Source organism: Callithrix jacchus, chromosome 3 (assembly GCF_049354715.1).
Source record: "Callithrix jacchus isolate 240 chromosome 3, calJac240_pri, whole genome shotgun sequence".
Classification (NCBI taxonomy): domain Eukaryota; kingdom Metazoa; phylum Chordata; class Mammalia; order Primates; family Cebidae; genus Callithrix; species Callithrix jacchus.
Genome location: NC_133504.1, coordinates 58287692 through 58303807, shown reverse-complemented (window position 1 = coordinate 58303807; position 16116 = coordinate 58287692). Strand labels below are relative to the sequence as shown.

Here is a 16116-nt window from a genome sequence, read left to right as displayed (position 1 = left end):
ACTTGAACCCAGGAGGCAGAGGTTGCAGTGAGCCAGGATTACGCCACTGCACTCCAGCCAGGGTGACTGTGCAAGACTCTTTCTCAAAAAAAAAAAAAAAACAGAAAAAGAAAATATGGACATAAACCATAATATGCCCGATCTCATCCAATCTTCATAACAAATTTTTTGGGTGGCTACTGTCATAATCCCCACTTTATAGAGTAAGAACCAAAGAGAGGAGAGCTTAAAGAACTTGCTAAGAGGACATATCTGGTAGGTAATTGAATCAGAATTCTGTCTCAAGTGGGTTCGCTTCCAAAGACCACACTGATGCCCTGGGATTATTTTTATATGAGCACATGGGTGGCTGAGACAATGGAACAATGAGACAATGGAACAAACCTAGCTGAAATACATGGGTGAAGAGGCTATATTCATGCATACATGAACACGTTTCCTAATCCTTCTGTGTCCACTGTGAGAGAAATTTGGAGAACATTCATAGAAAACCCATAAACTGAGTCAGGCATGTGAAAGAAAGTTCTGTGAACATGACGAGGATGACACCTCCTAGCCCTCACCACTAGGTAATGGACTGGAGAACAAGAGGACTTTGAAAGATGCAGGTATGCATAAGGCTGGCAGAACCTTCATTAGTGCCCCAAAAGATGGACTGTAAACCCCATAAAAGGTGAAAGAAGAAGTTAGGTCAGAAAACTGATTCCTACTGGCCTCCCCTCAAGAGGAGAAGAAAACCTGGCAAAGGGCAGGACCTTACTAGAGACCATATGCTTCACAAGAAGTTGCACTTGGGGGTTATCACCCCTCACCCCTGCAACCAAAGTACAGAAGAGTTAGTGAGGGCAGTCTTGTGGAACTGAACCGTAAACCTGTGGGGCCTCTGCAGGTCCTATGGGGAAATATGACAGATTTCATCTGTCTGATGGCCAAGTGTAATTGTATTTTCAACCTAAAATGTTGGTCATTTTAGATTGAAAATACAGTTAGACTTGGCTCCAGGCATTAGCATCAGAATTGAACTGGATTAGATACCCACTTAGTGCCTGAGAATTGAAGAATCACTTAGTGTCAGAAAAGATGGCACATATTTGGTGTGAGAGAGGATCAGAGAGATAGGTATAAAATTAGAGACGAAAGGCAATAATCTTCTAGGCTATAAGAATTTGGGTCCACACAAGCAACAGGAAGTATTGCCTTCAAACTGTCCTGCTGATGAGGTTGGCAAGGCAGGTCCTTGAATGCCAGCTCAGGAATTTGGATATTTTCCTGTAGTTTAAGTATATTTAGCTATTATAGATTTGGGAGCAAGAAATAACTTAGAAATTTTTCTCTTATCACAAAGGAAAATTCTACCTTGAACAAAGAAGCAGCAATAGCAAATTTATACAATGTATTTACACATCAAGTAAGAAACCAATTGCTTCCTTTTTAACCACACATTAGTGTCGTTAATTAGCATTAGTAGTGTTTATAACTTACATGTAACTTTATGAAGTTTTACTACATAGCCAAAGTTAGTCAGTCACCACTGTCATTGTGGAGTCAAGCATGACTCTAACAATTTTAAATTAAGGCACAAAAAATCAAAGACAGTTCATGAATATGATAGGTTTTCTTTCCAGCACTATTGGCTGGTTTTAGCCATATCAATTTTCAAAGAAATGAATACTACCTAGGACACTCCCTTGAATCTGGGATTACCGTCAACTCAATTGAAACAAATTCTAAATTCTGCTTCTAATGCTTCTTTTCACAGGTTTAAAAGATGCATTTTGGAGTTTTGCACTGTTGGACATCCAATTTACGTTGTTGTGAGGAGCTGCTAAGCAGTTTATCTTCTATCCATTTTAACGATCAAAACTGAATTCCAATGAAAGCCTTGTACTGTTAGTATTGTACTATTCTTTTTTTTTTTTTTTGAGACGGAGCTTCGATTTTGTTACCCAGGCTGGAGTGCAATGGCGCGATCTCAGCTCACCGCAACCTCCGCCTCCTGGGTTTGGGTAATTCTCCTGCCTCAGCCTCCTGAGTAGCTGGGAATTACAGGCATGCACCACCATGCCCAGCTAATTTTTTGTATTTTTAGTAGAGACGGGGTTTCACCATGTTGACCAGGATGGTCTCGATCTCTTGACCTCGTGATCCACCCACCTTGGCCTCCCAAAGTGCTGGGATTACAGGCTTGAGCCACCGCGCCCGGCCTAGTATTGTACTATTCTTTACTGCCTGTTGACCTGGGAAAAATGGGCCAAATTTAGTACCAGCTTTATTAAATGCATTGTAAACAAACTACTATGTATAAAGCCCTACTAACTGAGTCAGTCTTTAGGGTAAAAAACTTGATTAAATGTACGACCTGACAGCAGCCTGCCTAACCAGGAGTATACTGCAAAAGGTTCAAAACAGCCAAGCAAACAAGAAAGGCCTCTCCTCAAACAGATGCATGAATCTAAGCCGCACTGAACAAGGACTTTGACATTGTATGAATTCAAAATTAATTTGTTTTATTATTTCCTCTCGCTGCAGTGCCACAAAAATCTAATTTCTTTTTAAAGTTTCTAAAAGAAGCAAGGTTGTTGGTTGTGGTTGCCATGAGCATCCAATGAATGATTCATTCTTGCTCAAGTGGAACCCATGGGAAATATTGCCAATAACTTGGTTTATTTCTTATCTTCAGTTCTCAGCAGACAACATATTTGTCTATATTTTTATGAAGAGTCATAAATTTTTCAGTTAGTGTACAAATAATAACACAACGTGATTCTATTTGGTCTCAGTCCTCGGAGCTTTGGGAGAGAAGAAAACTCTTCATCTTGATCAACAGTGTGGACCATGATTTCTACAGCCTGCTGGGAAGTCCTGGAAGAGGGTAGAGGAAGGGCGATGTGCACAGTTAGAAATCCTTAGCTGCATCACCAAAGCAGCAGATAGCATTTAGCCAGATAACTCCAGTTGACTTTCCACATGTCAGGGCTACTGCAGGAACTGGGCTACTCAGTTGCGTTCACCTGTGTGGCTCTGAGGGCCAGTGTGAAGAGGTGCAACACTCCTGTATATCTGAATCTCTCTTTCTCTTTTTAACCTTGGGCAAATCTCTTCACCCATATGTAAAAATGAGGAAATACCTTTCAGGATTATTTTGAGGTTTAATTAAAATACCATAGGAAAAATGCCTAGCACAGCACTGCAATAGTTGGTCCTCAGCAAATGTCATCGCCCAATCTCCCTTAATTTCCCCATGAAAAGGACGTCATGGAAAGGTGATTTCCCACACTCCCCCCATTACAAGTACAAAAATTACAATTGCACTTAATAGGCCCTGGGCCCAACCCTGATTCTGACATAAATTCAATCCCTATTAGGGCTATACGAATAGTCCACAAATAGATGTATCTGAACTACACTCCCTGCTCTTTAGTCAAACGTTTTTCCCAGCATTACATCAGCATCCATGTTACTGGGGACTCAGTAACTAAGTGACTGGAAAATATTCTCTAATATAGGAGCTCCCAAAGAATAAAAACTGGGCCCTATTACTTAATGATCATGCATTAGAGCCAGCTGTGAATTAATGAGATTCCATCAAGAATCTTGCGAAGCTCTCCTTTCTGTCAAGTAGCAGTTAGGAAGTGCTCAAAGAGGCATTATTCTTCAGGTTCCAAAGGTTTCCTGTTAAAGCCAACTCCCCACAGAAATCCCCTGCTCCATTCCTCAGCCCACCTCGCTGTAGCCTTTTATCTGATACACCAAGATACCAACACTTGTTCATGCCGCATGAAGACAATATTGCCTGCTTTTTCTGCTATTTCTTTTTTTTCTTTTTTTTTTTTGAGGCGGAGTTCCGCTCTTGTTACCCAGGCTGGAGTGCAATGGCGCCATCTCAGCTCACTGCAACCTCCATCCTCCTGGGTTCAAGCAATTCCCCTGCTTCAGCCTCCCCAGTAGCTGGGACTACAGGCGTGCACCACCATGCCCAGCTAATTTTTATATTTTTAGTAGAGACGGGGTTTCACCATGTTGACCAGGATGATCTCGATCTCTTGACCTCGTGATCCACCCGTCTCAGCCTCCCGAAGTGCTGGGATTATAGGCATGAGCCACCGCACCCAGCTTTTTGCTATTTCAAAGGTGTAGAGGAAGCATACTTTCTGCAACCATCCACAACTCCTAGCTCCAGACACCTCCCTGCTCTCCAGGCAAACTTTTTTTCCCAGCATTACATCAATTTCGGTATTTTTCCCTTCTGTGAGGCACATTTTTGAAGCAATAAACACTTCTTTGGAGAAAAATAGGCAATTTTCAAGTAACCTTTGGAAGCATCTAAATAACCCACACATATTTATGGCTGAGTGACTCTTTGGATTGAAGAAACTTTAAGCCTGTGTTTGCAAAGATTTCCATTAACATCTTTGAGCAAACTCTCATCTCATTTTGAAACAAATGGCTCACTCAACAGAAGAGAATCTGGTTTGTTTGTTGTGTGTCCTCCTCCCCCCGCTTGGCTTCCTAAGCAGAGATTTGATGTGTGCACAAAACACGAAACACTCGTCCTAGTAGAAGCTCAAATGGCGAATCTTCACCCAGAGGTCGCAAGGTCCTGGGAGTGAAGGCAGAAGCCTCTGCTGGTGTGCAGGGTCAGCCTTTTTCTCTCATCTTTAACTGTGAACCTCCATTTCACCTCACCCCCACTCCTTCCTTCTTGCAAGAATAATTCCCCGAGGAAAAGGAAAAAGGCTCTCATCTTCCTTCCACCCCCACACTGCAGCAGAAATGTGCTGTTTTTAAAGGGTTTGTTCTCAGGAGAAAATGCCATAAGCTATATTTATCTCTAATCCATTTCTCTCTCTACTCCAAGATTAAGGAATTAATGACTGCTACAGCTGCTGTCCTTAGCACATTAATTACTGTAAATTGTCTGCAGCCTCAAAAAAAAAACTGACTCACTGACAACGGTAAGAGGGCAAGGATGTACGCAAAGCATTAGGTACCTAAACTAAATAATAAATCACTGTAGCATCAGCCCAAGAAGAGATATACAAGCCTGTGCACTCAGTTTCCACCCACAGGCTAAAGCACAGAGGAAGCAGTGGGGCCGGGTGAGAGTAGGTGAGAGGGGAAATCACATTGTATATACACATCACTTTCTTCAAGGCCCAGAACAGATCAAATATTAAGGAAAACTACTCTCGCAGAGTGGTTCATGAAAGCCTGCATCATTGCAAGCCCTTTTAGGCCATTTTCCAGTATGTTGGCTGTTTTTACATTTCCTAAGATCCTTACAGATGGAACGTAGTGAATAAAGGTATTTGCAATGACTCGTCCACCCTGGTTCCTTGCACCCTGCACTCCAGGTACTCCCAGTTTCCATTCCAGGAGCCCACACCCTGCCCTCCTCAAAATCCTTTCATGTTCCATTTTCTCTCTGTGATGCATCTTCCCCTTTTCTTCTCTTTCTCCATCTAACACTTTCACTAATTCTTAGCCCCAACTCCATGTCCCCTCCTCCTGGAAACTGCTTGAGCTCCCCTAGTTCTTCCTGCATGCTTCCGTGGAACTCTTGTCTTTGTCCCCCAGTGTCACAGTCCCAAAGCTGTGAGTATCCTGAGGGCTGGGCTCCTGTAATTTTTACCAACTCCTTGCTGCTCCTCTCTTCAGGTGTCACCATCCCCCAACCCTACCCTAGCATCTTCCCTTTTCCTTCACAGCCAAACTTCCCTTCTGGGTTCTCACTTCTTCCCCTCCCTTCATTCCTCAACCCTCTATGTTCTACCATCTTTACCCCATTACTCCAGTACAGCCAATCTCTCTAATTCCCAGGGCACACTTTAAATCTATCTTCATGAAAATACCCCAAACTGGAACGCTTACCCTCATCTCTAAGGAATGATCGGACTGTGGCAGTGCTATGTTCCACACAGCCGGAGGCTATCCACTTCTCTCCACCCACAATGCCATGCGCCAATTCAGAACTCCAACACTTCTCACCCAGCTACCTGCAATGCTTCCCAACTGGTCTTCCTGCTTCCAACCTAGTCTCCCTTTACTGCAGCCGGGGTGATCCTTCTTAAAAGCAAATCAGATTAAAGTCCTCCTTTTAATATCTTTCCATATTTTCGCCTCTCTCCTGAGATAAATATCCATTCCTTAACAAGATTCACTAGGCCCTTCATCGTCTCTCTCTCCAGACCCATTAATTATCTCTGCCAGCATTCTGAACTTCACAGATTTCCTCTAGAGCGTCCTGCTTCTTCTTACCACCAGACCTTGCCTATGCTCTTCCCTAATTCTTGTCCAGCTTTCTTAGCCCAGCTAACTCTTCCCTGTCCTTCACTTGCCAGGAATCCTTCTCTGCCTGCCCCAATTCCGACTACATGTCCCGCTCATCCTCCTATGGTACCTCCCCCATCACAGCACTTAACACAACTTAGTAACTGCCTGTTTTCTGCTTGGTATTCTACTTTTCTGCAAAGAGTAGAGATGCCTGCAAGCCAGACCAAGCAGAGAGAGATTTATTGTAAGGATGCAGAGGGCCTCACAAGCACCTGAGAAAATGAGCTTCACAGGAGCAGGAACATAAAAGCCATCAGAAATGGAGGCCCTTCTTTCCATCTCCCACCTCAGAGACCTAAGGTCACAGCATCATTGCGCCTGTCTGTACATCACTCCATCCTTTCTCTCTCTCTGCCAGATTTCCCTACTTCCGCTTAGTCCACGAGGCTATCCCAGCCTGCATTATATTACCCAGTTCTCAAGGTCACCTTTTATCTTCTGCCTCTGGTGCCAACAGGTATAATGTCTCAGCTTCCGGATTCCAAGTTCCTGAAGGATGAGTTTGATTGGTCCCTCTCATCTCATGGTGTTCCACCACTTGTGTCTTGTTTCCTGGCCAGTCTAAAGAGGTCTGCTTTGACTCGGGTCTAATCAGCTTTACACGAGAAAGGTGGGGGTTATGGTATAGAACACAGCTGTGCTCACTAATATGGTTTGGCTGTGTCCCCATCCAAATTCATCTCGAATTTGTAATCTGAATTGTAATCCCCACGTATCAGGGGAGGGACCTGGTGGGAGGTGATTGGATCACGGGGGCGGTTTCCTCCATGCTGTTCTTGGTTCTTGTGATAGTGAGTTATCAGGAGAGTTGGTGATTTTATAAGTGGCGGTTTCCCTCTCCTATTCCCTCTCCACCTGCCACCTGCTACCATTAAGATGTGCTGGTTTCCTCTTCCACCATTAAGATGTGCTGGTTTCCTCTTCCACCATGATTGTAAGTTTTCTGAGGCCTCCCCAGCCATGCAGAACTGTAAGTCAATTAAACCTCTTTTTGTTATAAATTACCCAGCCTCAGGTAGTTCTTTATAGTATGTGAAAACAGACTAATACACACCCTTAGCAGAGCTTTGGGGTAGAGTCATAAATAACAGGAGCCTTAGAGACACCGGGAGACACTGCTACATTATGTCCTCTAACAGGTGACCAAGCCTTTTATTGTTATGTACTTATTGCCTAGCAAAAGGTCAGGCACAAGGAAATGTGCTGAGCAATGGCTGAACCAACATTTTCAGAACTCTCTATTCTAGAAGACCCATTTAGAGATCTTATTTTTCCATCAAACCAGGCAGGGTAAGCAAGTTCTTGATCCCCATTTAACAAGAAAATAGCTGTTTTTTCTTAAAGGGAGTTGCCTGGATAATAAATGTTTTCTGACTCTTCACTTAGAGTCGAACCTATCACTTAACTGATAACAGCTTCTAGATGCTTTAACCAAAACAGCAATAATCTTTTGTAGCTTCAGCCTGCTTATTTGACCTCTGCTTAAAATAATTGCTGAATTGGGCTTTAAAAGTCTAGAAGGAAATCAGATTAAAAGTATAAAGAGGATTAATGCAATATTTTACATCAGTGTAATAAGAAGTGCCTCAAGATCCTGCCCAATTTGCAGTTCACCTCTAGACTCAGCAGAACCATAAGCCACAGAGTCCACAGGGCACCAAGCATAGTTTCTGACTTAGGGCAGGCATGAAAAGCTCTATCTTAAGTCAGATCTTTTTAGTACAATCAGGGTTTTCTCTACTTATTTTGATTTGAGAATGCTCTCTCTCTTTCCCTCCCTCTCTCTCTTCCCAGTATTTGTCTTTCAATATTTAAGACCAGCCATCTATTTTATTTCCAAAACTTATCTTCAACTAAAGAAGAATGCCTTTATGAATGGATATGCTCATTTGTAAATAATAATAATAATACTTAGAGGTCTATTAACCTGAAAAAAACCACAAGTAGACTTCACAGGCACTGAAAGTGAGACTGTAGTGCTCCAGTGTTGGGCAGCTCTCACCAACCAGCCACATTCCCTTTGTCCTTCAGCCCCAGCCATTGAAGCCTGCAGAATATCAGATTATTCCTCAGACTGGCATCAGCATCACCCAAAGAACTTGATGAATATGCATATTTCTGGAGCTTACCTCACGGACTGAAACAGAATCTCCAAGAGTGAGGAAAAGCTGGAGTGCAGTGATGTGGTCTCAGCTCATTGCAACCTCAATCTCCTGGGCTCAAGTGATCCTCCCACCTCAGTCTCCCAGGTACCTAGGACTGCAAGCACATGCCACCATGCCCAGCTAATTTTTGGTAGAGACAGGGTTTTGCCATGTTGCCCAGGCTGGTCTTGAACCCTTGAGCTCAAGCAATCAGGGAATAAATTTTTAATGAGCACTTGGATGATACTTATCATCTTACAAGTTTGAAAACACTGACCCACATTATCTCAGTTGGCTCTTCTCAAAGCGTGTTTCATTAAGGTAGGGGTTCTTACCCTGGCTGTACAGTGGAGTAATTTAGGAAGCTTCTTACATAAGCCAATGCCCACCCACACCATCGTTTTAATGCAAATCTGCAGCCATAAATGACAGCCACTGGTGCAACACCAGCTCTGCAAGATACCCCATGAAAAACCAAGGGTTCTCAAGCAGAAGAATTTTAGAAGGTGCTGGTCTTTAACCCCTCTTTTTGATTCACAGTAGAAATGGTCACAGTAAAGACTGGAAGTCCTACAGCAAAAAAGTCAAATGTAATTTTATTTATATTTGTTTAGATGTACTTAAATCTGTGCTCCAAATGTAATTGCCTGCAAAGAGAACTTGTTTTGTTGATTTGCTTGTTTGGTGACTGGGTGGTTGGTTTTTACATACTATGAATGAGAATCCTGCATAGTAGGAATGTACTTAAATAAAGCCTGTTGCCCTGTTTTCTGAGTGAAGAACTAGCCTAGATGTTCCAATTTAGTTTGCGTGGCAACTCCTGTATTCTGCTTCCATTTAGCTCCTCATTTCTGATTCTATTTACAGTTTACTGTTTATTTCATTTCTATCTCTGGATTTTGTATTGGCACTGACTCACTACACTTGATTATAGGTTTCCCTTGAGGAACTTGACAAAGACAAACCTTTTTTACCCCTTTCCTTTCATGCATCCTGATTTAGGGCAGCCTGAATGAACTAATTCAGCCCAAATGCAATGCCATGTCTTTAAGTTTTATGCAAATATGTCATATTCACAGTTTTTAATACAATGACATCCAGGTTATCAACTCCAAAGAGGAGTGGGATAGAAAATGGGACCATAATGACCATGCAAACGCTGGAGCTGATCCAGGGTTGGGTCCCCATGGCAGGAACATTAACATAGGAGGGAGGGTCAGCCACCCTTACTATGTATGCTCACACTTCCCATAGTCTGGACAATTTCCTGGGGAAGAGTAAAAGTAAACCATTAAAATACTTGAAGAAAATACAGTGAAAAATAATGGACTCTCAGAAAAAAAAAAAAAGAGAGAGAAATAAAAAGGAACTTTATTTGACATTAAGTTTCTCTTCCATTTATATAGTAGAAATCATCCTTCTGGCTGGCACTAACACTGTAGCGGGACTTCCCCCACAGCAGCACTGTTGACATGTTTGGCTGGTTAATGACTTGTTGCGGATGCTCCTATGCCCTGTAGGATGTTTAGCAGCATCCTGTTTTCTACCTGCCGGACACCGGTAGCATCCCCCGCCACCACTGCCCACTCAGCTGTAGCCATCACAAATGTCTCAAGACACTGCCAAACATCCATTGGAGGCAAATCCCCCAGATTAAAGACCACTGCTCTAAACATAATTTCTATATATAAAACATTGTGAAACCAAGACTCAGTGGGAGAAATAAAAAGTTAAATCACAAATTATTTTCTAGATGATTTAACTTTAATTATATAACAAAATATGGATAAATATTTTTCTAAAAGTTTCCTCAAGGTTTGTATTTCCCATAACAGTGTTAATCATACTCTTTTTTAACTCTCCAGGGAATCAGAGCAGAGGTATGGAGGGCAGTGTTTACATAGAAATGCAAATTTTTAAGTAGAGCCTAGAATTTTTAATTACCAAGAAAGTTGGGGAATTGTGATTTTGCTCTATGAAAGTTTAAAATATTTCATGTTAATTAAAAATAGCCCCAATAAAAAAGGAAATAAGAGGAAAAATTCAAAATACATGTAACAAAGATTAATGTTCAAGATGTGAAGAATCTACCAAATTAATTCTGTTAAAAAAAAATAAAAACACTGAAATTGCAATAGATAAGTGACCAAAGACACACACAAATAATTCACAAAGAGAACACTCAACAAGTGAACAATAATGAGCATTAGAAAATTGTTAGCCTCACTAGAAATCAAAGAAAACTAAATTAAACCCAATTTTTGCCTATAAAATTAGTCTCTTTTTAATTAAGGAGATTCTGCACTGATAAATGGGAGATGAAAAAGACACTCATACACTGATAAAAGTTTTTTAAATTAATTTGGCAAAATTATGAGCCTTAAAAACATTCACTTTGCATAATCTATTCTAAGAAATTAATCCTAATTACTGGAAAAGCTCAAAGATGCTCATTATAGCATATTCTAAGAAAATGAAAAATTGAATATCACCTGGATGCCCAATAAATAATTTATGTTGCAGAGGTTACATTGTAGCAATTAAATGTAGTATTATGAAGCCATTAAAAAGTTGCTAAAAAACAGGTACTCAAAATCGTATATTAAAGGGGGCTGGATAGTTACCAACTGAAAGGGTGACCTTAGTTACCTTTGAGTATCTGTAATATGGGAAAAATTTTCACTCCTTCTATTTTATATTTCTGAACTTTTTGTAATGAGTGTGTATTACTTCTACAATGGAAAAAGTAAACTCCATAGAAAAATGATTCACTTTTCTTAAAGTGCATCGCTGTATAGTGAGGCAGTAAAATGAGCTGGCTTCTCAGTCATGTTTTCTCCTGATTGAGCTATTTTGAAAACACTCTCCTCATATAAAAGATGATTGAAGCCAAGGAAACCTAATCTGTTCTAATTTCAGGGTCATCAACCTCAGCCACATAAACAACCAGGGGAAGATGGATTCTGGAATACACTTAAGCCTTAAGACATGATTTTTCTCCTTTCCCTATGCACATTTTTTAACTGAATATATGAAACAGCATCTTCTCTACATAGCAAAAGAAAATCACAAACAGGGAGAAGTAACATCAAGTCCACTCATTTACCTAGGTAACTTTAAAAATCAATAAGTAATGAATATTCAGCATCTGTCTTTCCTCATTATTAAAAGTCTCATCGATAATATTTATTGAGTATTCCTCTGTTCCCTTATCATACCAATTCATGAAACATAAGAAAAAACAAAAGACATCAAAAGATCTCAATTCTGAAATCAATCAAATAAAGAGGAAATACAAAAAGATAGATTAGATAGAGAATCATTATTTCCTAAAAATTTAAGACAAAAATTCACAGACTTTAGGAACTGGAAGTTACTTTAAATTTAACTAGTCCTACTTTATTTTGTATAGGCTTTCATGTCAAAATAAAGAGGAATGCTATAGAGGACACCGTATGTGGATGTCAAGGCAAGCTGCAATAGTGGGGAGATCCTTAGAATCAGAGTCTTGGATCAAATTAAGGGATTAAATTAAATTAAGCAACTAAAATGCCAGTATTGTGCCTTTAGTCATCGAAAGTAGGATTCCTTTCTACATCCTGATGGAAGGCGGCCAGCCTGATGCAGTCACTCAGGTTCTTTGTTTGTGTATTTGTTTTTATTTGGGAACTGGACATAGGGTGGGAAATGTCACATGGGGCTAAATGCTCAGGTTCTTCTAGGCAGGCCACCCCCTTAAGAATAATCACTGATGCCTTCACTCATCTCTGTATCATATTCCAGGGTCATCTAAATTTTGCCTGGAAAATACCTCTTGCATTCGTCTCACCCTTTCTATTTCCATCAATCCAGATAGAAATAGTAAGAAAATCACGGCATTAATTGAGTCTGAAAATGAGCTCGGCTAAGATGGTGGCAAAGAGAACAAAGAGGATGGGTAGAGATGAGCTATGCCTAAAAAATAGGAAAGGCAGGAACTGATGACTGACTAGATGTAAACATGATGCCCATGTTTTCTGAACCAAAACCAAGTGGGATACATGGCCTGACAATCATGAAGGTACTTCTGAGTTCAATGGGGCAGGATACTTGCCCTCAGGACCAACTCAGAAAATCCACTTAGAGGGACTTTTTAAAAGTGAGCATGACTGGGAGTTATAGAATGGGAGTCAGGATGAAAGAGTGGGGAGAGTCAGGCAATAGGTAGAAAAGGAAGCCCTCTTTACGCTTTAAGTACTACGTTATTTTCTTTTTCTATTCAAGCATGTTCTCTTCTGCTGGAGAATGCTTTGTTAAACTGATCTGAGGTCATTTCCATCCTCATGAGAAATCTGATGCAGTATTTCATCCTAAACATTATAAAGCTTGGCATTAAAAGCTTCCCCAAGTCTATTTTCCCCTGGAGTCAGGTACCGTTTGTCATTTGCTCACACATTCCTTCTGGCAGACTGCTTTACGATGATTCCCATGGGCAGCTATGGGGCTGGAGAGCATCCTTCACACATGACTTCCCACTGAGTCCGGAGGCCGATGGGCATAAGTTGAAAACCAACTCACCCCGTTTATTGATGAATTCTCCCATTTGGGACATGTATGTGTTGTCTTCTCTTCATGTTGTTCACCTGGGTTTATAATGTGCCACCAAAACTCAGAAAAACAAAACTTGAAACCTGAGAATAAGTTTTATGTTAGAGTGTTCATCTTGATGAATCCAAGTATTTATTGTTCTTTTGGGGAGCTTGCTCAAGCCTATGTTCCAGAAAGTCGGGAAGTAGTCAGTATATTCTCAGAGTGAAGACAGAAGGATTGTGAAAAAGTGATATGAGCAGTATTTAAGCATGAACATGGTGAACACATTTTCTGAAACAAAAAAAAATGTGATTTATGGTCTGAAGAACATTTTAATAGTCAATAAAATGGAGGCCAGGAGAAAAATATCTTTGAAAGTAGGACTGAAAAATCCAAGATATTGGTCTCTATAGCTATAGAGTCACATAGAGAACAGTCTATTTTAAATTTGATAAAAGGATGTTTTAAAGTCCTAAGTTATTAAATATAGAAGGAATAAGGGCAAAAGAGGTAATATCAGAATGTATATTTCATCTTAATTAAGTTGGCAAACCACCAACTATCTGTTTTTGTAAATATGGTATGTGGTCTAGAAGAGGAATTTTTGGTCCATAACATAGCTCTCTAATAGACTTTTAAACTGCACCCTAAAATAAGTATTGAATGTAAAGCCTTTTGGGAGTTGTGGACAGTGTCTAGAGTATACATTTTCTCACCTTGTGACAGGGAGGAATAGGAGTAGATTGTTATAGAGAGACGCTAAAAACAAAGCCCCTAAAATAGCAGTTTTATAGTCTTGTGGTCTTGACAGTGGTCTGTTTCACCCTTAGAATGAATGCCTAGAAGCCATTACAGTTAATGGGGCAAGCTGTGAAGCTAGAAGCAAACAGAGTTCTGAACACAACTTTTCCGCTCGTGTTTCTGAATATGAGATGAAGTTTCTGGTATCTACTAATGTTATTGATCAAACCATGATGCTTTTATGTCTCCAAAGTACAATTTATGCTTAAAAGTTTTTCTTTTAAATAAAGATTTTCTGTACCTTATGGCTCCCTCATATGTAGCAGAAATTTTTTCTCACTTAAAGGGCAACCATGATGTGGAAAAGGCTCTCTTTCTGGGCAGCCAAAAGGGGATTCCTGAACCACTGTAACAGGCTTTTGCGGTAGGTAAAAACCATACCTGCATGACCTTTAACATGTTTCTTTCTGAATGCTACCCTCAGGGGTGATGGGCTTTTCCTAAGGAGAGGGTAAACCCAGCAGCAGGGCTCCCACATCCACAGCCCTGGTGGACATCTAGAATTCCATGGTCAGTGTTTGGGTACCATCTTGTTCCTGGACCAAACTGAGGGTTGAGCTGCTATTTTCTCACGGCCCAATAATGAGACGCAGATGAACTGGGGAGGAAGAGTTTTACTTTCTGCAACCGGTTACAGGGAGAAGGCCTAGAAATTATCACCAGACCAACTCAAAATGACGGTTTTCCAGAGCTTATATACCTTCTAAGTTATATGTCTACGTGTAAGTGTACATTCACCTAAAGACGTAAATGATTAACTTCTTTTAATCTGTAACTAAGGTCTGAGTCCTGACGACCTTCCTCTGGGGCCTCAGTAAATTTACTTACTCTAACTGGGTCCAGATGCTGGGGTGATGACCCTTATCTTGTCTCTTGCTAAATCACAGAGGTTGGAGGAGTTCCTTCAGACCCCCAATAAACTTGTTTGTGGAGGCCTGGGGAGTTTCTTCCGTCCCACAGTAAAACCTGTTTGATCCTAAATGAGTCCTGTTAAGAATTACTTTGTTATTTTGTCATGCTTTAAGGCTCAGAAAAGAGCTAGGCAAAACTCTTGATGGACTTCTGTTACATCCCAGCCTTTGTATAAGGGCACTGGCTTTTAATATTTAATCATTCAGTCAGTACTGAAACAGCTGCTAGTGAGACCTGGCCTGCCACAATCTTAGTCTGTTCTGGCTGCTATCTCAAAATTCCTGGGACTGGGTCATTTATAAGGACAGTAAATTATTTCTGACATTTCTGGAGGTTGGAAAGTCCAGGATCGAGGCACTGACAGATCCCATGTCTGTGGAGGGTTGCTCTCTGCCTCCAAGATGCTACCTTCTTGCTACATCCTCATATTGCAGAAGACATGGAAGGGCAAAAGGCTTCAGCTAGTTTCTTCAAGTCTTTTTATAAGGGTACTAATCCCATTCATGAGCTGGAGCTGTCCTAAAGTGTTCACCACTTAATACTATCACATTGGGTCTTAGAGTCCAACACAGGAATTATGAGAGAACACATACATTCAAACCATAGCAGGTGCAGAGTCTTGCACACTTAACCCACATACAATCAATGATCTCATAATTTCAAAGAAATGAAAATACACTACTCACCTTAGGGTGAGGAAATAAAGAACAGATTGCAGACCTAGAGTAGCCCATTTCCAAAGGGAGACTACGATACTTCCTGAAGACCAGATTCATCCAAGCTCCAGGAAAAAAACAGCCATATTTTCAAGGTGTCAAAATGTTATGCAAGATTCTAGGAGACAAGGCTAATGTCACTCAGTACCGCAACCATCAGAGTTGTGTACACACACAGACAGCTTTGTTTTTTACTTGTTGAGTTCAAACATAGCCAATATAGCATATTCTGGAAACCTTGCCCCAGGGCTTAGGTCGGTCTTTAAATTATCATGAATATAAACATCAATCGGTATTACCTTTCTGGAGGACAATGTAGTAATACCTTTCATAAGCCTTTGAAGTATGGGTATATATTCTTGGACTCAGCAAGTTCCCAACTAGGAATTACTCCTAAAAATTAAAATCATTAATTTATATAAAGATTTAGCTACAAAGATGTTCATTCTATATTTGTTTATAGTAAGTAAAACTGGGAACAACCAGATGTCCAGCACCAGGGGACTGAATAAATAAATTCCAGTATATTGGTATGAAATGCTATGCACCATCGAAAACTAGTACTATGGAAGTTTATTTAATGACACTGGCTCATGCCTGTAATCCCAGCACTTTGGGAGACCGAGGCACGCAGATCACTC

The 16116-nt window shown here is 40.7% G+C and overlaps 1 long non-coding RNA gene across 1 annotated transcript in view; it reads right to left on the bottom strand.

Moving 5' to 3' along the window:
- LOC118152199 (uncharacterized) overlaps window positions 1-16116 on the bottom strand; it is a 129266-nt gene that overhangs the window by 109922 nt on the left and 3228 nt on the right. Inside the window, exon 3 of the long non-coding RNA XR_013533375.1 lies at window positions 15446-15593. This is a non-coding gene — a long non-coding RNA (uncharacterized LOC118152199). The remainder of the gene's footprint in view (window positions 1-15445; window positions 15594-16116) is intronic.